At 46.3% G+C, this 16,254-nt stretch overlaps 1 protein-coding gene across 2 annotated transcripts in view; it reads right to left on the bottom strand.

Annotated features, from left to right (window-relative positions):
* Positions 1 to 16,254, bottom strand: part of LOC100121068 (lachesin) — a 149,613-nt gene that overhangs the window by 63,864 nt on the left and 69,495 nt on the right. The window lies entirely within an intron of this gene.

The following is a 16,254-nucleotide window of genomic DNA, read 5'->3' as shown; positions in this document are numbered from 1 at the left end:
AGAGAGAGAGAGAGAGGGAGATAGAGAGAGAATGTAATCCGGCGAGACAGCCACTGCACCAGCTAAACGATTTGGTAATTTTACGAGCGACTTCGCGCACACCTCGAATTTCTTGACTACCTAACTAGATGTTCGACAAATTGTGTCGTAGGATGTAGCGTAGTAATTATAGCATTTTAGTTTGAATATGATCAACTCGTGACACGTGTGACTTCATTAGGAGTAAACAAAAAGGATCAATTAGTTCTGAAATTGATTCGTTCGTCGATGAACTGTTGGTCTTTAGAAACTTTCGAACTGTTTACAATTGGTCTTGATGAAAAAGTGGATGTGATTATTTTTGAACAATTGCGAGTTAGCGTCGATACAGCACGTTCATTCAATTTTTTTTTCTTTTTCAAAGTAAAACAACAAAGCGAATGGGATTATACTTTTAATTAGCTTTCGGTTATATGACCGCGGCAATTGGGCAATTTTGAAAAATGCTTATCAAGTGGATCTTGCGTGCGTTTTTTTCAAAGTGACCAATCAATGTTTGAAGTGCCCGCTGTACCACACATTTGCTGTAACTTTATTTACGTGTGATTTATAAGAGCATCCGTTATATCGTTTGAATACAAATATATACCCGATAATAATAATAATGCTGACGAACCTATACAGAAAAATTCGCTGTCAACCTTCACAAAGCAAGGCCAGAAAAATCCAATTCTAGCCTACGTATCGTGCTACCCACAAGCAACAATACCATTTCAGAGCCCCGAAATCTCCAGCTCGCAAAGAGTGCGTCTACTGCATCCGCGAGTGCAGCGCTAAAAGTCGCGAGGAAAAATTCCCCGGCGAATCGAGGCAGGCGTCGATGCCGCATCAGAGTTCGCGTGCATACTGAGAGAAAGTAAGATGGATGTCGAGTTGGCTGCGCGTATGTGCAGGCTAGAAAGAGAAAGAGAGAGAGAAAGAGATAGAGGCGGAAAGAGAGTGAGAGAGAGAGAGAGAGAGAGAGAGAGAGAGAGAGAGGTCGGATGGAAAAGGGCATTGATTCGTCGTCGCGCGAGGACGAGGAGAGTTACAGCTTTGTTTACTACGCGAGCTCGGCATCAGCGCCATCCAGTCTGGCTCTATTCCCCGCCGACGCCGCTGCCGCCGCCGCGCTCTGCTCTTATCTCCTGCGGAGCTCTCGAGAGCATTGCCTGCAGTAGTAGTGTGCTGCTCCCTACCACCTTCGCGCTCCGTACCCCGGGATATCTTTTCATCGCGAGGACGCGACTCGAGCTTCTCGCTCTTTAACTTTCTCCTCTCTCTCTCTCTCTCTCTCTCTCTCTCTCTCTCTCTCTCTCTCTCTCTCTCGCCCGTCTCGTTTTCAATCTTTCTCTCATACAGCAGTGTATCTATATTCTTATCTCTTTATGTTCCGCTATATGGATTTGTCCTGCTTCTGCGACCGCTCGCTCGCTCGCTCGTTCGTCACGCTCCGGAAAGACTGAGCAATTGGAGCTTGATATTATTTTTCGGAACACTGCGGGGGATGTGTATAACGTATACTCTCCTCCGCGTGTGCTCTCGCTTTCCGAGAGAGGCAATATTGCTCTCTTCGATCCTCCCGGAACGTTAATATTTTTATTGGCCATCAGCCCGTGACACGCGTTCTATATCGCGATATCGACGTTTGATCCTCGAGCATTGAGACCGAAAGTACGTTTTATTGAGATCGCGCAAGATCGCGTATCTCGTATTTTCGATTTCCGCTTTCGTTCCAGTAGTACACGCGTATACGGCTCCCGGCTGATCTTGGCTCCCCTCGTGTCCACGCCTTTCTCGTTTTCTCCAAAGCGACGACGCGAGTCTGTACAGCACTTTGCGCACACAAGCGGGAGAAAGCAAGTCGCAGAGTGATTCTCCTCCTTCGAAAACCGCAAAAGCTTCCCGCTGCGCAAATGCAGCCGCGAAAGGACGCGCGTTATCTGCCGAGCATTAAGTACGATTTACATGCGGCAACGGGAGCGAAGTTGGCACAAACACGCCGGAACGCACGTGTGTGCGTTGGCGGGAAATTATGAAAGACGTATGCGTTGCGACTGTGACGAATAAACAGAAATGCGCACACGTGTATTGATTTGCTCTTGTTGATATTAACCGTGAGTTTTTGTTCAATATGAATAATGCGATATGATATTTATTTACCCGCTTTTGCTCGGTTCGAATATTTTCAAGTAACTTCTTCGTGGTATTGCCGTTTAATAACGCTTGTGCATGATATTATACGTCGGTGTGCATGGAGTAAACAAATTTGAAACGTAGCAATCGAGCTGAATTTTTTAAATTAGAATATGCTATTAATGATACTCCAAACATTCATTGCTAAAGTGTATTACGTGCTCGGTATTTGACATACTTGCGGTTAATTATAAATACGCAAGGAAGAACAACATTAAGTTAATTTGTCGAGTCTGGTGCACTACATCATCACTATGTATGCGTAAAGGAAAATGGATTGGACTAGCTGGTACACAAAGAGCATATTGAGCTATTAGTTACAATTCTAGAAGAGGAAGAGGAATTTTGAGTAATGTCTAAATGTTTATGAGCATCGCTTGAACGAAGAAACTGTGATCGAACGACCTTTTGCACAGTCCAACGTCATCAACAAAACATAGCAAGCGTCAAGTTCAACGTCCCAAGCGATGCAAATAAAGAATCACTCCCAATTAATAAACCAAGGAGTGTAAAAATAGCCTGCATAACGTACACGCGAATAGATGTCACGGTCCCGGTGACAATAAAAAACGAATCAAAATAGCAGGAGCGGGTGCGACAAACGTATGAATATCATCACCCCGACAGCAGTATTATCTGTTTTCCAGCCGCCAACGCGGGTGTCTATAGCCATTCTCGCAATCCGCAGGCAGGCAAAAGTACACAAATTTTCCAAGCAGCGTACGAGCAATCATTCAAATCCCTCGGCAGTAGCGCGCGCGCGTTCCACGTACTCCTCTCTCCCTCTCTCTCAGTCGAGTCGCGCACGTATATAATACGCAGTCGCACGTATACACAAGCCGTCGTCGCCGCCACAAGCGTATCGGGTCGGGATCCAGTGGGACGGGCGAGAAGTCGAGCTACATACCTATATATGTGCTACACAGAGGAGGAGGCGAAGAAGGAGGAGCAGCAGCAGTAGTAGTAGCGGCGGAAGTTGAGGGAGCGAGAGCTAGCGCATTCCGGCTAAACGTATTACAACCACTTAGCCCCCGCAAGCTGTCGAGTCCTCGTAGCCTCCCGCGCAGACGTTCTCTCTTAATTGGCATACGATGCTTACCTCTCTCTCTCTCTCTCTCTCTCTCTCTTTCTCTCTCTCTCTCCCGCCTTGGCGCCAAGTGGCGCCAGGCCACACGCTAATATGGGCTCGCGGCCGCTCCGTACCACTAAAAGCAGCTCCTCCCACTAGCAGCTTCTTCTTCCGGTTGCGGAACAAGAGCGCGCGACGCGACTATACAGATAGGAGAGAGAGAGAGAGAGAGAGAGAGAGAGAGAGAGAGAGAGAGAGAGAGAGAGAGAGAGAGGGAGAGAGAGAGACGGCGACGAGGGTGTGGATGCAGGCGAGAAGTTGCGCCGCGCTGTACACAACCGCGTGTGCGAGCAACGATCGACACACGAGTTGCCCGCCGCCGCCGGTCTACCCTACTTTGCTTCCCTTTATCTCTCCTGTGCTTTGCCTTCCTCCCCCTGTCTTACCGAGTACCAACAGCGTTTGTGTGTCAAATGGGACTTGCTCGTATATCGAGCTTTCTATCTACGATTACACAACATTTTCTCGATTCTGGGTACACCGCCGCGCCAATAAGGCATTTCGCGCACGACGAACTCGAGAGTTGCTCAAACAGCGATCGGTCTTGGTAACTCGAATCGACAGTTTGTCCCGGAGTATAAACGTCTCTTCGCGCTTGCTTTCGTGAGCAAGTTTTCGCGGTTATACGCCGCTGCGGATTTTCTCGGCACGTCGTTCGCTCGACGGAAAGCGCTCGCACTTACGCTGATATGCAAAAGTGAGAATCTTTCTTCGCGCGAGTTCGCCCACCGATTGGCTGCACTCGCGCGCGAGGACGACGCGAGACTTTTTATGCACCGCCTCGACTCGAAAGTTCGGAGGTCGTAGGATTGTTTACGCTCGTACACGCTTTTGTTCGCTGCAAGAGGAAGAGAAAAAGAGCGATCCTATATGGATTTCGCTTCCTTAAATGGGTAAACTTTGCGCGACGCGGAGCCGAAGCAAAATTTCGGCCAAACTTGATATTTTGATGAACGCGCTTTTGCCGCTCGCGCACCGCGGGGGAGAACGTAAAGTATTTTCGCGGCCGCTGAAACGTGAAATATGTTTTTGTTTATGCGATGTCGCGCGCATCCTCCTGCCGAAGGTATACGTATACGCGTTCTCTTTGCCAGAGACCTTTTCGCGCGCAAGAGCACTCTCTCTCTCTCTCAACCGATCGTTTCGCGTGCTAACTTTTGTATTTGCTTTATGGCCCGCGACAATTTTATTAATTGAATTGAGAAGAGAATTTTTTTACGAGTAGCCGTCGTCTGCCAGTTGATTCTCGAGCGAGTCTTCGGGAACAAGGCGCGCTTGGAAAAATCGGAATTTCGAGAAAAAGCGAGCTGCCGAGTTAAAGAGAGCGAATAGTAAGCGCGCGGGAGTCTAGTCTCTTTCTCTCTAGTATTTCTATATTTGCGCCCGTCAACACGTCGTTCACTGAACCAACGACGCCAGGAGTTTTAGTAGCGGCAGAAGCCCCTCAACGAAGAAACTGATTCGATTTAAAAATCATTTGCTAAGTGCTACCGCGTTGGTCGGGGCATGGTTGACCTTTTTTTTCGTCGCACTCTGTCAGTCCATGCCATTTTCTGCCGCTCGCGCTATGCTCGCCCTCTTCGTTTCTTTCTATTATATTTGCTGCCTTCTTGTCTCCTTTTTATATCCCGACTCTCCGGTTTTTCTTTATTTTCGTTTTTTTTTTTAACGAAAGCTCAACAAAAACAGAGTCGGGATACCTCGTTTCTCTCTCTTGTGCTTCCTATTCAGTCTCTGCGTGAAAGTTTTTTTCTTCAAATTTTATTTTTTCCCCAGTTTCCCCCTTTTTGCGTGCTCTCATTCACCCTTTATTCCGGCATAATCTACACGAGCACTCTGCGGCTTCCGCGGACAAGCAACGAGAGGTTTATTGTAACAAGCGTTTGCATTATGCAGAGTTGCCCAGCTATACATTTTACAACCCGCTTTTTTTTTAAATTTCGAAATGTAACTTCGCCGTGCAACCGCTGTAAGCTCATCGAAAAAGATTACGCGCAGTCTTCGATGTTCCAAAGAACACGTGCAGCGCGAAAAGCTCTTCGCTCGCTGCGTACGTACATGCATTCGCTTTGACTCTATATCCCGCTCTTTGTCAGGTCGGCAACGTTAAAGCGCCGAGTGAAAGCGAACGTGTCACGCACAAGTAGCGAGAGGAAAACCGGCGAAAGAACGCAGTCTCTCTCTCTCTCTCTCTCTCTCTCTCTCTCTCTCTCTCTCTGCGTTTTGTGGAGAACCGAAGCCCCGCGGCTTCATCGTGGAAAGTAATGAGAGAGAGAGAGAAAGAGAGAGATACGCGCAAAGAATTTCACGCGCGCGCCTAATATAATAAAATGTTATTTTTAGTCGAGCCCGAGCACCCGTGCGTTCCCTTTATGATTTTCGCAAATTAATTTTGTTAAAAGTAACGATCCCGCGGGTTTTCGCGCTCGCGCGTTTACTTCAGTGTCACGTTACGCGCGCTCTCGACTCGTCCGTTTTTAACGCGCGCTACTCTTACTACAGCTCGGACGAGATATAATTGAAAGGAGGAAGAAAATCCAGCGGGATGTGGCTTAAACGAGCTTTTACCGTTGCTTTGATGAATTTTCCAGTTAGTGCGCGTCCTCGTCTATGGAGAACGCACATTTGGATTGCAGGCTGACTGATTGTGTTCGGTTATTATTTCTAGCTGGTTGTGCGTTATTATTTCTAACTGTCGAGCGGTCGTACGTGGAAAATTTAATGATTGCAAATACGAATTTTATCTTCAGCGGATATCGATAAATTTAATTTTTATGTATAATATTTCACTTTGAAATTATTTATATATTTTTGTTTTTGCAATCAGCAGGACCTGCCTTCGTCAAAAAGAGTTTGGCTGATTTTCATCAAAGATAATCACCAGCTTTACAGTCAAACGCTGATTCTCCGGCTAATTTGCTTTCAGCGGGCAGTGGCGCATTAGTTCTTTCAGTTAGCCTCGGTCGGTTTGACCAAGCTTGGCTCGTTGCAGTCGGAGAGCGACACATACGAGTTCCGTCACAAAGTGAGCGCGTGAGATGATGCCGTTAGTTGTGGAGCGTATCATCTCGCCGCTCTGAGGGAGAGCCTTTGAAGTCGCCTATGCAGAATCGGCACTAACCAGGCAGGTGGCGAAGCCACGCGCGAGAGACGGAGAGCCGCCCCTCCTATGTTTGGCTAACATCAACGATGGGAAGCGATGAACATATACGCTGTAATCCAAAATCACGATGTTTGATGGTCGCGCGATTCGGGACTGAAAGGGGAGATACAGAGCTGCGCGCTGAGGGAGACGGATACTGGAGGGGCGCAGGCACGATCTATATATTAGAGGAGATGAATCGACAGAGGGAGAAAAACTTTGTGTGACTTAGGCGGCAATCGAAAGGCTTGTTTGCTCGTTGAAGAAGCTAACGTTTGATCTAAGCCTTCTTCGGCTGCTCTCATTATATATCCTTTTTATGGCTGCATTGCTCCACTGTGATTGGAGTACGAATTCGATTGACAGTATTATCTATAATAGAACTAATACGATTGTATGCATATCACATGCAGCGACGATCCAAATTAAATTCAAATCGAATGGAAGCAACAATTTTCAATCGGCTTTGCCGATCAATCCCGTCTGCGGAACAGCTCCGCGAACTAACAGACGAGAAACCAGCGTACACTCGAACAAACAAAGAGGGAACCCGTGCATTGATGGAGAGCCGCTAAAATTTATCTCATAAAAAAGAAAACAAAATACGACAGAGAAGAACGCGCGATGACAATACGCGCACGGTGCATCCATTTTAATTTGCCGAAATAAAAGTTTACGCTTGTTTTTGACCGATTCATCTTTTGGACGATGAGCTGCAGAGGGAGAGAGACGAGAGCGGCAGGCGCGCCTGTGTACCGGACGCGTCGACAGCCGAGGAGAGTAATTGGACGGCAGCCGCGAGGTGAGGGACTAACGACGATAACGAATGATTTCATTGTTTCAATGGATCTGCTTGTCGAACGCGTGCGCGCGCTCAAAACTATACTCGATCGCGCGCCCACCCGTGCTTGCAAGCTCGCGGCCGCGCGCGCATAGCAGCAGCCTCTATTTTTCCCGCCGCTCTGAAACGCGCTCGGAGCGCAGATTGCTCAATCACCAAATGGCGAATTCATGCTGAACAACTAAAGCCCACTTGCGCGCGCAAACCTGTCGCTATTCACACACGCAGCGAGCCGCTGCTTTAAAAATGCTTATTCGTGCCGGCCCCCGACGCGGCTCGGGCTTCGACAAATGTATATAGAGCGTTGGATTTTCAAACGCACGCTAACGATATATGCACGCGCACACTGCTATACGTAGGGGGATAACGAATTACGGCATAAGTATAATTGAATGGGGATGCGTTGCGTGTGTATTGTTATTGTGGCAGGCCGGATTTAAATTGCATTAACGGACAATGCGTTATTCGAAATAGGATTTCGCTTCGCCACCAATCCGACGCATAAGAAGTTTCAAATAATTCTGGAATCGCGCCGGTGCAGGGGGTTTAAGCATGTTTGAAAATCGAAGCCTATAATATGTAGAAGAGATTAAACACGTTATTAATACAAAAACGAGACAAGTCCATTTATCAGGCATCTCTCTCGCTCGTACAGCTATACATATTGCAACGAAAATTGGGAAGCGTGAAGGGGGTATAAAAAGTAATTAGAGCCGAGTGGAAGCTGCATGACTTGCCAAACGTATCCTATATGCGGAGGTAACGATAACGTTCCACCATCGCAATTCAGCAGCCGACGCGTAACACCTATACCGGTAGCGTGTGTGCGTTTCGGCCGACGCGTCGTAGCCGCAAATTTCTTCGGGCCTCTAGGTATATACGTACGCGTTACAATGAGAGCTCACAGAGAGAGAGAGAGAGAGAGAGAGAGAGAGAGAGAGAGAGAGAGAGAGAGAGAGAGAGAGAGAAAGCTCGAGCTGCCGTTAGCCGTTCAGTTTAGTTCCGTAGCATCTGGCAGCAGGACGAAGAAGTACGTGCAGACTCTGGACCTCAATAAGAACGTGGAAGCTAGAGAGAGAGAGAGAGAGAGAGAGAGAGAGAGAGAGAGAGTACAGCTATATCGTAGCAAAGGCTGGAGGAGCAAGGGAGGCACAGGGTAGTTACGCCGTGTGTTTCCCTAGTCGAAGCACGCGCGACGTAATTGTGAGGGTTGCAGGAGCGAGAGAGATAGGGAGAAGCCGAGGGAGCGAGACGCAAGTTGGGGAAGGTCGACGTAGGCCGGCATCGAATCAGAGGGTGGAAGAGGCTCATTAAACCACCCCTGACTACCCACATGGCATACAGGATCAGCAATAAAATCATCCTCCGATCATCCAGCATCCTCGTAGTCGCTGAAAGCAAACGAGCGAGGGAGAGAGAGAGAGCCTGCAGGGGAACGCGATTGCGGAGGAGGCCACGATTGAAAATTAAACGCTGCTACGCCATTCATACCGGCGTATCACGAGCTATATAAATGTGTATTGATAGCGGGGCCGCTGGACCACCAACGACGACTACAACTAACACTCGATGTTATGCGCTATACGTTAGATATTTAGATGAATCACTTTCTGCATTTTTGCCTCGTCTCTCGTCGCAGACAATTCGCATCGATCTCTTTACTAAGTAATTCACGCATAAGTATGTACATCGCATGGTATTTTCTTGCGATTGGATTTTTCTTTATTTTAACAGGTATGGCGCTAAATTAATCAGACAAAGGTGTCGCGAATTAAGGTTGATGTGAAAAAAGGATATCAGCTCTTATCAAATTGTTTATCAAATTTGGCTTTTAGGGCAGACGAGTGAAACCATTAATTAATAAAAAGCGAAAATCGAATATCAAAATAAAGCAAGAACCGTGGATGCTCTAAAATGAGAATAAATTGTGGTAGGGATAATTGTTATTCTTCTGTCTCGCTTTCCTCCACTGCTGATGCGTTTAATTTTCCACTATTATCGAAGCAACCTACTTAAGCATACACAAAAGCGTCGTCGTATTCGTTGAATGACGTAGCGAGTAACCGCGGCTCTAACTTAATTTAAGAATGAAGTGTTGGTTAAACAGCGAGACGAGATTGCAACGGCAGAGGAGTAGGAGGAGAAAAAGTCCGTCGCTTCATTATGAGGAAACGAAGGGTCAACGCCACGTCAGCGTATGACGCTGGAGGATTAAAGCGCGAGGAGCGAAAGCGGGCGATGGGGAGAGAGATAAAACTCCGAGTGTCGAGAGTTCGTGATTTCGAGAAGACGCAGTATCGGCGCTGAGTGAAAAGTAAATTCTTACGGGAACTATACTTTTCTGCCTCTCAAAAGTGCGGGAATGGTAGAGCTGCGACGTTCGATTTTATTGACGAAAAATAACCCAGAGCCATTTTTCTCCTCAACAGGCTCCATCGCATCCCTTCCATGAGTGTATACAGAAATAAAGAAGAAGATCGCTCTCGGTTTCCCCCAAAATGCGAGGGGCCGGGGAGAGCTGCCCGCAGCACTGGTCGCGACTACGGCTAATAGAGCAATCCAGAACGCGACACCGCGCGTATACACACGCGTAAGCGGTGGCATTCAATCACGCGAGGGAGCAATTTGTTTGGCTGGAATTAGGCACGTCTTTCATAAGCAGCGAAACTAGCGCGCGAGCCAGTATACATAGACACCTACGTACGTCGGGGGGCAGCTCTCTGCCGGCGGGGGACGAGTGTCGCCTCGAGCGCTGCCAATTGCCGCCGCGCCTGAAGTCGAAATATCCTCTCTGTGACGGGTGACAAACGATTCACGGGACGGAGAGCGAGTGTGTCTGACCTAGGACCGAGTCGTACTACTGACAGAAGAGCTCACGTGTGAGCGCCGTGTATGTGTCGGTATAGGTGTGAGAGGGAAGGGGGAGAGTCTGAGCCGTGCGCGGAATAATTTAGTGATACTCGCGGTGAATAAACTAGTTGACGCTGTTACAGTTCTCGCGCCGCGCTAGACGACTACCTTCGCGAATCGCGCTGAAACGTTGTTCCATGGGCTGGATCTGCGGGTGTGCGCTCTTCGCTTTGTGTAGTAAATGTACATTGATTTGTTGCGAACTGACAAAACGCGGAGTGTATTTGTTTGTAGCAAACTGTCCCTTCGATAAAGTTCGTTTGTTTTTTTATCATTGGATGATTATCAGTGAGAGGACGTTGATTAAAAAAGTTGCAAAACGCATATGGAAACATTTTTCCTCATTACCTCGTGATTAAATATTTTTCTCTTCCGAAGAGCTTCCGTCGATTTTCAATTTTTCCGTTTAATCAGGACCGTCCCGTCGTTCGAATTTTAATATTTTCAGCTGTGGTCGCAAAAAATATCGCGCGGCATCGTGTCATCGATATTTTCAAGGCATGAGGTGCTGTTTCTCGCTTGACTTTTTTCAAGTAATAACAGTGCAGGACGTGACCAAATCATTCACAAAATATTTTAGTGCAAAAGAGATACTATCAGATGCATTAAGTCTTAATAGGAAATATTCAAAATTTTGATGACCGAAACCCGAAGAGCTTTTCACTGTTCGCTCGAAATTAACGACGTAAAAGAATAATCTCATAAACTCAACGCGAGACCGGCGCGCGCAGAGAACGAAATAAGCTGCTTACGCTTATTGCGCGGCGATTCCAGCGCATCAAGCTAACGAGAGCCCATCAGGGGATAAAAATAACACGAGAGCAACGCGCCTTTATATTGCTGCCGTTTGCCGGCTCTTCTTAATTTCGCTCCTCTGAAAAATAGGGTCCACGCCAGACTACATATACACGCGACTCCGCTTATCCTTTTGTTTTTCCGTGTCGCGTCCGTGTGTTTTTCTTTCATTTGTCCTGCTGCTCGAGCTTTTCGACGCGCCCTTTCTCTTCCCAATACGCGCGTGCTCTCCCTCTCTCTCTCTCTCTCTCTCAGAGCCAGCCGGAGTGGCAACGTTCCTGCGGGATCAGCCGGTGCGCTCTTTTATTAGTTCGACGAGAGGATTCTGCTCGCGGTTTCCGGGTGAGCTAAAGAGAGCAAGAGGAGCAAGGCCCAGAGGACTGCGCGTGGCTTGGCGCGGGAAAAGAATGATCAAGCTGCGGAGAGAGAGAGAGAGAGAGAGAGAGAGAGAGAGAGAGAGAGAGAGAAAAACAAAGACGGAGAGAAAAGTGTAGTCGACTGCGGTACCAGAGAGAGAGAGAGGGAGAGAGAGAGGGAGAGAGAGAAAGAGAGAGAGAGAGAGAGAGGGAGAAAGAGAGAGAGAGAGGACGGGGTGACAGAGCCAGTGGAATTCCCAGTAGATCACTGTCACGCCGCGAGAAGCCAATATAAATACCTCGACGCCTCCCTCTCCTCTCTCTCGTGTTTGCGAGCCGACTCTCTCGCACCGCTGTAGCTGTCTGCATTTCTTGACTCTGCAGGCGTTGTTTTAACGCGCCGGCGAGAATAAAAGACGCACCACACGACGGCCGCCTCTACGCGCCTCGCCTATCCTAAAGGTGTCTTCCGTCAAACCTCAACGGCGTGACAAACTTTGACTACCGAGCGGATACTCTAGTTCGCGCGACATTGTTTCGTTAGCGGTGAGATTGCTTTGCTTCGCCGGTAGACCTGCCGTGTGATTCTGTTTTGATTTGATTCGCGCGTTCATTTTTTTTATCTTATGAATCGTTTTATACTTATCTAGCTTAATCACGCGGAGAGGAAGGATTGACCGATTGGACTCACCTGCAACACAAAAGAGAAGGATTTTCCATTAAAATCGGAAGAGTTTTTTCGAATGAAATATTTCGCTATTATTGCTCGTTTGGTGGCATTCCATCGGAAACCAATTAGGAGCAAACAATAAAACTCCCATCAGGCGACCTTGGTGCGGGCAGAGTTGCTGGTTCATGGGGCCAGTAAAGCAACCCTGACGGGGACCGCGGGAAGTAAGAAGGGAATAGCGACCGCAGCCTGGACAAAAAGATGTTTTCGTGGTAGTCCGCCAGTAGCGTCGGGGAAGGAATATCGTACAAGCCGCATGTCCGGCAACTTTACCAATAACCTGCGGACAGATAAGACGCCCCAGGCCGAGCCAAAGCGCGTAAAGTGGCGCGTTGACACGTGTGCCGAGAGAAAACGCATGTGCAACGCTTGTACGTCAGAGTGTTCCATTTCGGTTTTTTTTGGGGGGGGGGGTGCTAAGATTGTTAGAATCCACTGAATTTTGTATCTATCAATTCTGCCAATCTAGATAAAATGAATGCATTGAATAATAATTGTATCTTGATGCATTTAGAAGGTGTACGCATATAATTATAAGATGTGGGTCGCAACTTTTTTATTCTTACACTTTGCTCGAAATGTATTTCTGTAATATTTAGCGGAGTTTTTCGATTGTTTTACCAAAATGGATCATTATCGATTATATACTAATTAGGGTATAAATTGTCGATTACTGCAGTTGATTGTATTGGTTCGGTTAATTAGTATTCTAGACTCCAGAGCAACTGTGATTTGCAAATCCTATTAACAATGTTTTATCTGAATCGTGCTATTATTGCTAATCGGTAATTTTATTCAATTTTTGATGGTTAAAGAAAGAAAATTTCAATATTTTTTGTTGATTTTTATATCAACATATTATACTTCTCAATATTGTATGAATTTTGTGTTACTTTAACAAGAATGAGAGATCTAATACGCCAATAACGATTTTTCAAAATGAACTTTTCTAAATCCGTCTATGCTAAGCAAATTGAATTGATCCCTATATTTCTTTTCAAACACTTTACACTATTTAAAACCCGTTGCTAACCGGTTTAACATACTGCTTATTAAAAGAAATTTATATTATTTTAACTCGATCACCATAATTTTATTTGAAAAATCATATTTTACCAAACTATAGAGCATCAAGACAAAGAATCGTGTGCTAGACTAAAGTTAAGGTCTCTGCGCATTAGAAATCGATGGTCAAATCGTTTTTTCACTGGTCCGCCCAGACATTTCCAGCTCTTTCCTCTTCTACGGACTTCGATTACTTTGGAGTACTGTACGCGCTCGTTTAGTGTACAGAAGCTAAATCGAAGTCCCCCCCTTTCTCTCTCTCTCTCTCTCTCTCTCTCTCTCTCTCTCTCTATCTCTCTCTCTCTCTCTTCCTCGCTCAGTCGCGCTGTGTGTGTACAGAGTTTCGATACACGTCCAGTCCCGTTGAACCAGCCGGAGAGAGACTACTCCCTTATACCCAGCGTCGATGTCCCGCGCACATTCACATATTTGTTCGGAATACTTTCTCTTTTTCTCTATCTCTCTCTCAGTGTTTTACCTTAGCACGGCTTGGCAATGACAGTAGAATCGTCACCGCCTTTTTCTATTACCGCATGCCCAGTACTCACTCTCTTTCCCAATTTCTTTCCGACTCAGACGATACATTTTGGACGTTTGCAATCACTGCGTAAATCATATAGTTTTCCTTCTTTCCTGATGGTTTGATGACTACTTCATTAAAACATTGTCCAGTGATAAAGTACAATGCACGGCTGACCCAAACTCGGTCTATACTACTTGACCAACCGCTCGTTCTATTTTTTCAATAACGCATTTGCTAATAAAGTTATGCTGATCAAACGTGACCTAGACTGCCCGATAAATTATTTGCGTCGTCAGGTTTATCCTCGATCATAATTCGTGTCGCATATAATTAACGTCGTTCATTTTTTTTTCACACGACGTTAATCGGGTCGCCGCAAAGCTCCCACGCTGTACTCCCTTCCCTCTGTGCGCCTCGTGGTCGTGTTTCGCGCAGCGATAGACTCCTGCTCCGTCTCTGTCTCTCTCATGAGCCTCATCTGCTGGCTGCATCAACATCGTCCTCTGACAATCAGGAGCCTTGATTGATTTTGGTCAGCTCGTATGGGTACACAGGCGTGTTCACTCTGTCTCTCACTCTCTCCCTCTCTACGCGCAGCATCACACCCCAGGCCGTGATCGCGAAGACAATGCCGAAAGCCAGCGCCCGGTTATCTCTGGCACTAGCTCTTATTTGCTCGATACACTCGATTCAGAAGGAAAGACGAAGGTACGGAAAAAGAGACGGAGGATGTATACGTGTTATTGCGACGATCCAATTTTACAGACCGAAAGGGGGAAGCTGCGCGGAAATGTTGTTTGGCACAGAGTAGTAGAGAGAGAGAGAGCCGACTTAATTAGAACACTGGAAGCCCAAACGCGCCTACGCAGAGGAGAAGTTTCGATTCGACGTTGACGAAGTGCACGCCAGTGTATATTTTGCTTTTCGCGGAACACGTGTCGTTCGGAAATCGCGAGGATACGCTTTTATTGACTCAAAGACAGCTTCTCTTCGTTTACTTTTTATCCCTCGAAGTCGTATTCTTTTTTCGCGTTCCTCGTTGTCGGTGAATGAAACCGGTATGCCGCAAGGACAAAGCACACCAGGTCCGCCTCGCTAACGTCAATGGCATTCTTCACTCTCTCGAGTGCATGAGAAAGGCTATACGCGATGACTTCAGGGAGACGATGTATACGACTCGTAAACGATTGGAATGAGTTTATTTGAATGCAGCTCTCTGTGTGAGAAATCGTTTGCAAATTCATTGTGGATTGCACGGGTATCGAAGTTTGATAAGTGACATTTTTTTCAATCACTAAAATATCGATATCGATTTGAAAATATTCTGATAGATATAAATAATGCCAAGACATGGCCTACTTTTTAGTTCGGTCATGTTTGAAAAATTTTTAAAAATTCATGATCGATTTTTATATGCATTGGTCTCGCACATGCCACTCGTCCCATGTATACCATCGCCTCATCAAGGTTTATAAACCATTTACGATATGAGCATCGAACTCAATTTACGTTAGCCGAAGTAATTTGAAATTCAATGGGGAAGTTTAAAATACTCGCATGAGCCAAAGCAACCGAAAATTATTGATTACATCGCGCGCGAATCATACGCGTTTAGTGTAACCTAAATACGATTCGATAATAATATAAAATCCGGCTTCAAATCATTGACAACATCCATCGTTTCTATAATCGATAATTATTTTGGATGAAAGTAAAAAATGCAAATTATCGGGCCGCTCGGCATGATGACAGTTATAATTATTTTGGTCATTTCCGTTTGAAGCGGCAACGGCTGCGGTTGCAATTTTATTTCAATTTTTCATATTCAGCGTCACGTATGACCTACTGGGCGACTTTTCTTATGAAATTTCACGCGTAATGAAATAAATTCTCATCAGGGCTCTCCTACATTTGTATTCACGAAACACGGGGGGTATCATTATTTTAATGGAGAAAAAAGCACAATATAAAATGAGCCGTACGTAGAAAAAAGTACGGGTATTATTAAATCTAATTTTCGTTGTAAGCACGGCGTCGTTATTTCGGCGCTATGCGCGGCTATGCGTCTATTTTGTAAAAATGAAGCCGTTATGATGAAATTCATCCCCTCGACATTAAATAATAATAACAATAATAATAATAACGATAATGTGTTAAAGCGACATTCGACGATCGATGAGTTTCACGCAAGAAATAAAAAAGCCCGCTATACAAATACCCACAGTATAGGTAACGCACGGGCGGGCGCAGAATATAATGGCAAATATTATCATACTCGCGCAGTTTTAGGCGCATCCGATCGTCCAGCACGCATGCCCGGCGCATAAAACTGCCAAACGACAAATATCCCCCCTCCTCCTGTCGTAGCTCCCGGCGAGTTTCGCACACGCGTTCGTGCATCGTTTGCCGTTCGTATTCCGTATACGTTTCTGGCTCCAGCTGCGCAAGCGTTGCAGCGGCAGTCTGGGAGCCCGCCGCCCCCGCGGTTTACTGGAGCGCTTTTTATTTCCCACTTCTCTCTATCTATCTCTCTTTGCGGCGCACCGCTA

Source organism: Nasonia vitripennis, chromosome 2, assembly GCF_009193385.2.
Source record: "Nasonia vitripennis strain AsymCx chromosome 2, Nvit_psr_1.1, whole genome shotgun sequence".
In the NCBI taxonomy this organism is placed as follows: domain Eukaryota; kingdom Metazoa; phylum Arthropoda; class Insecta; order Hymenoptera; family Pteromalidae; genus Nasonia; species Nasonia vitripennis.
The sequence above is the reverse complement of the archived record's forward strand: the minus strand, read 5'-3'. Positions and strand labels throughout refer to the sequence as shown.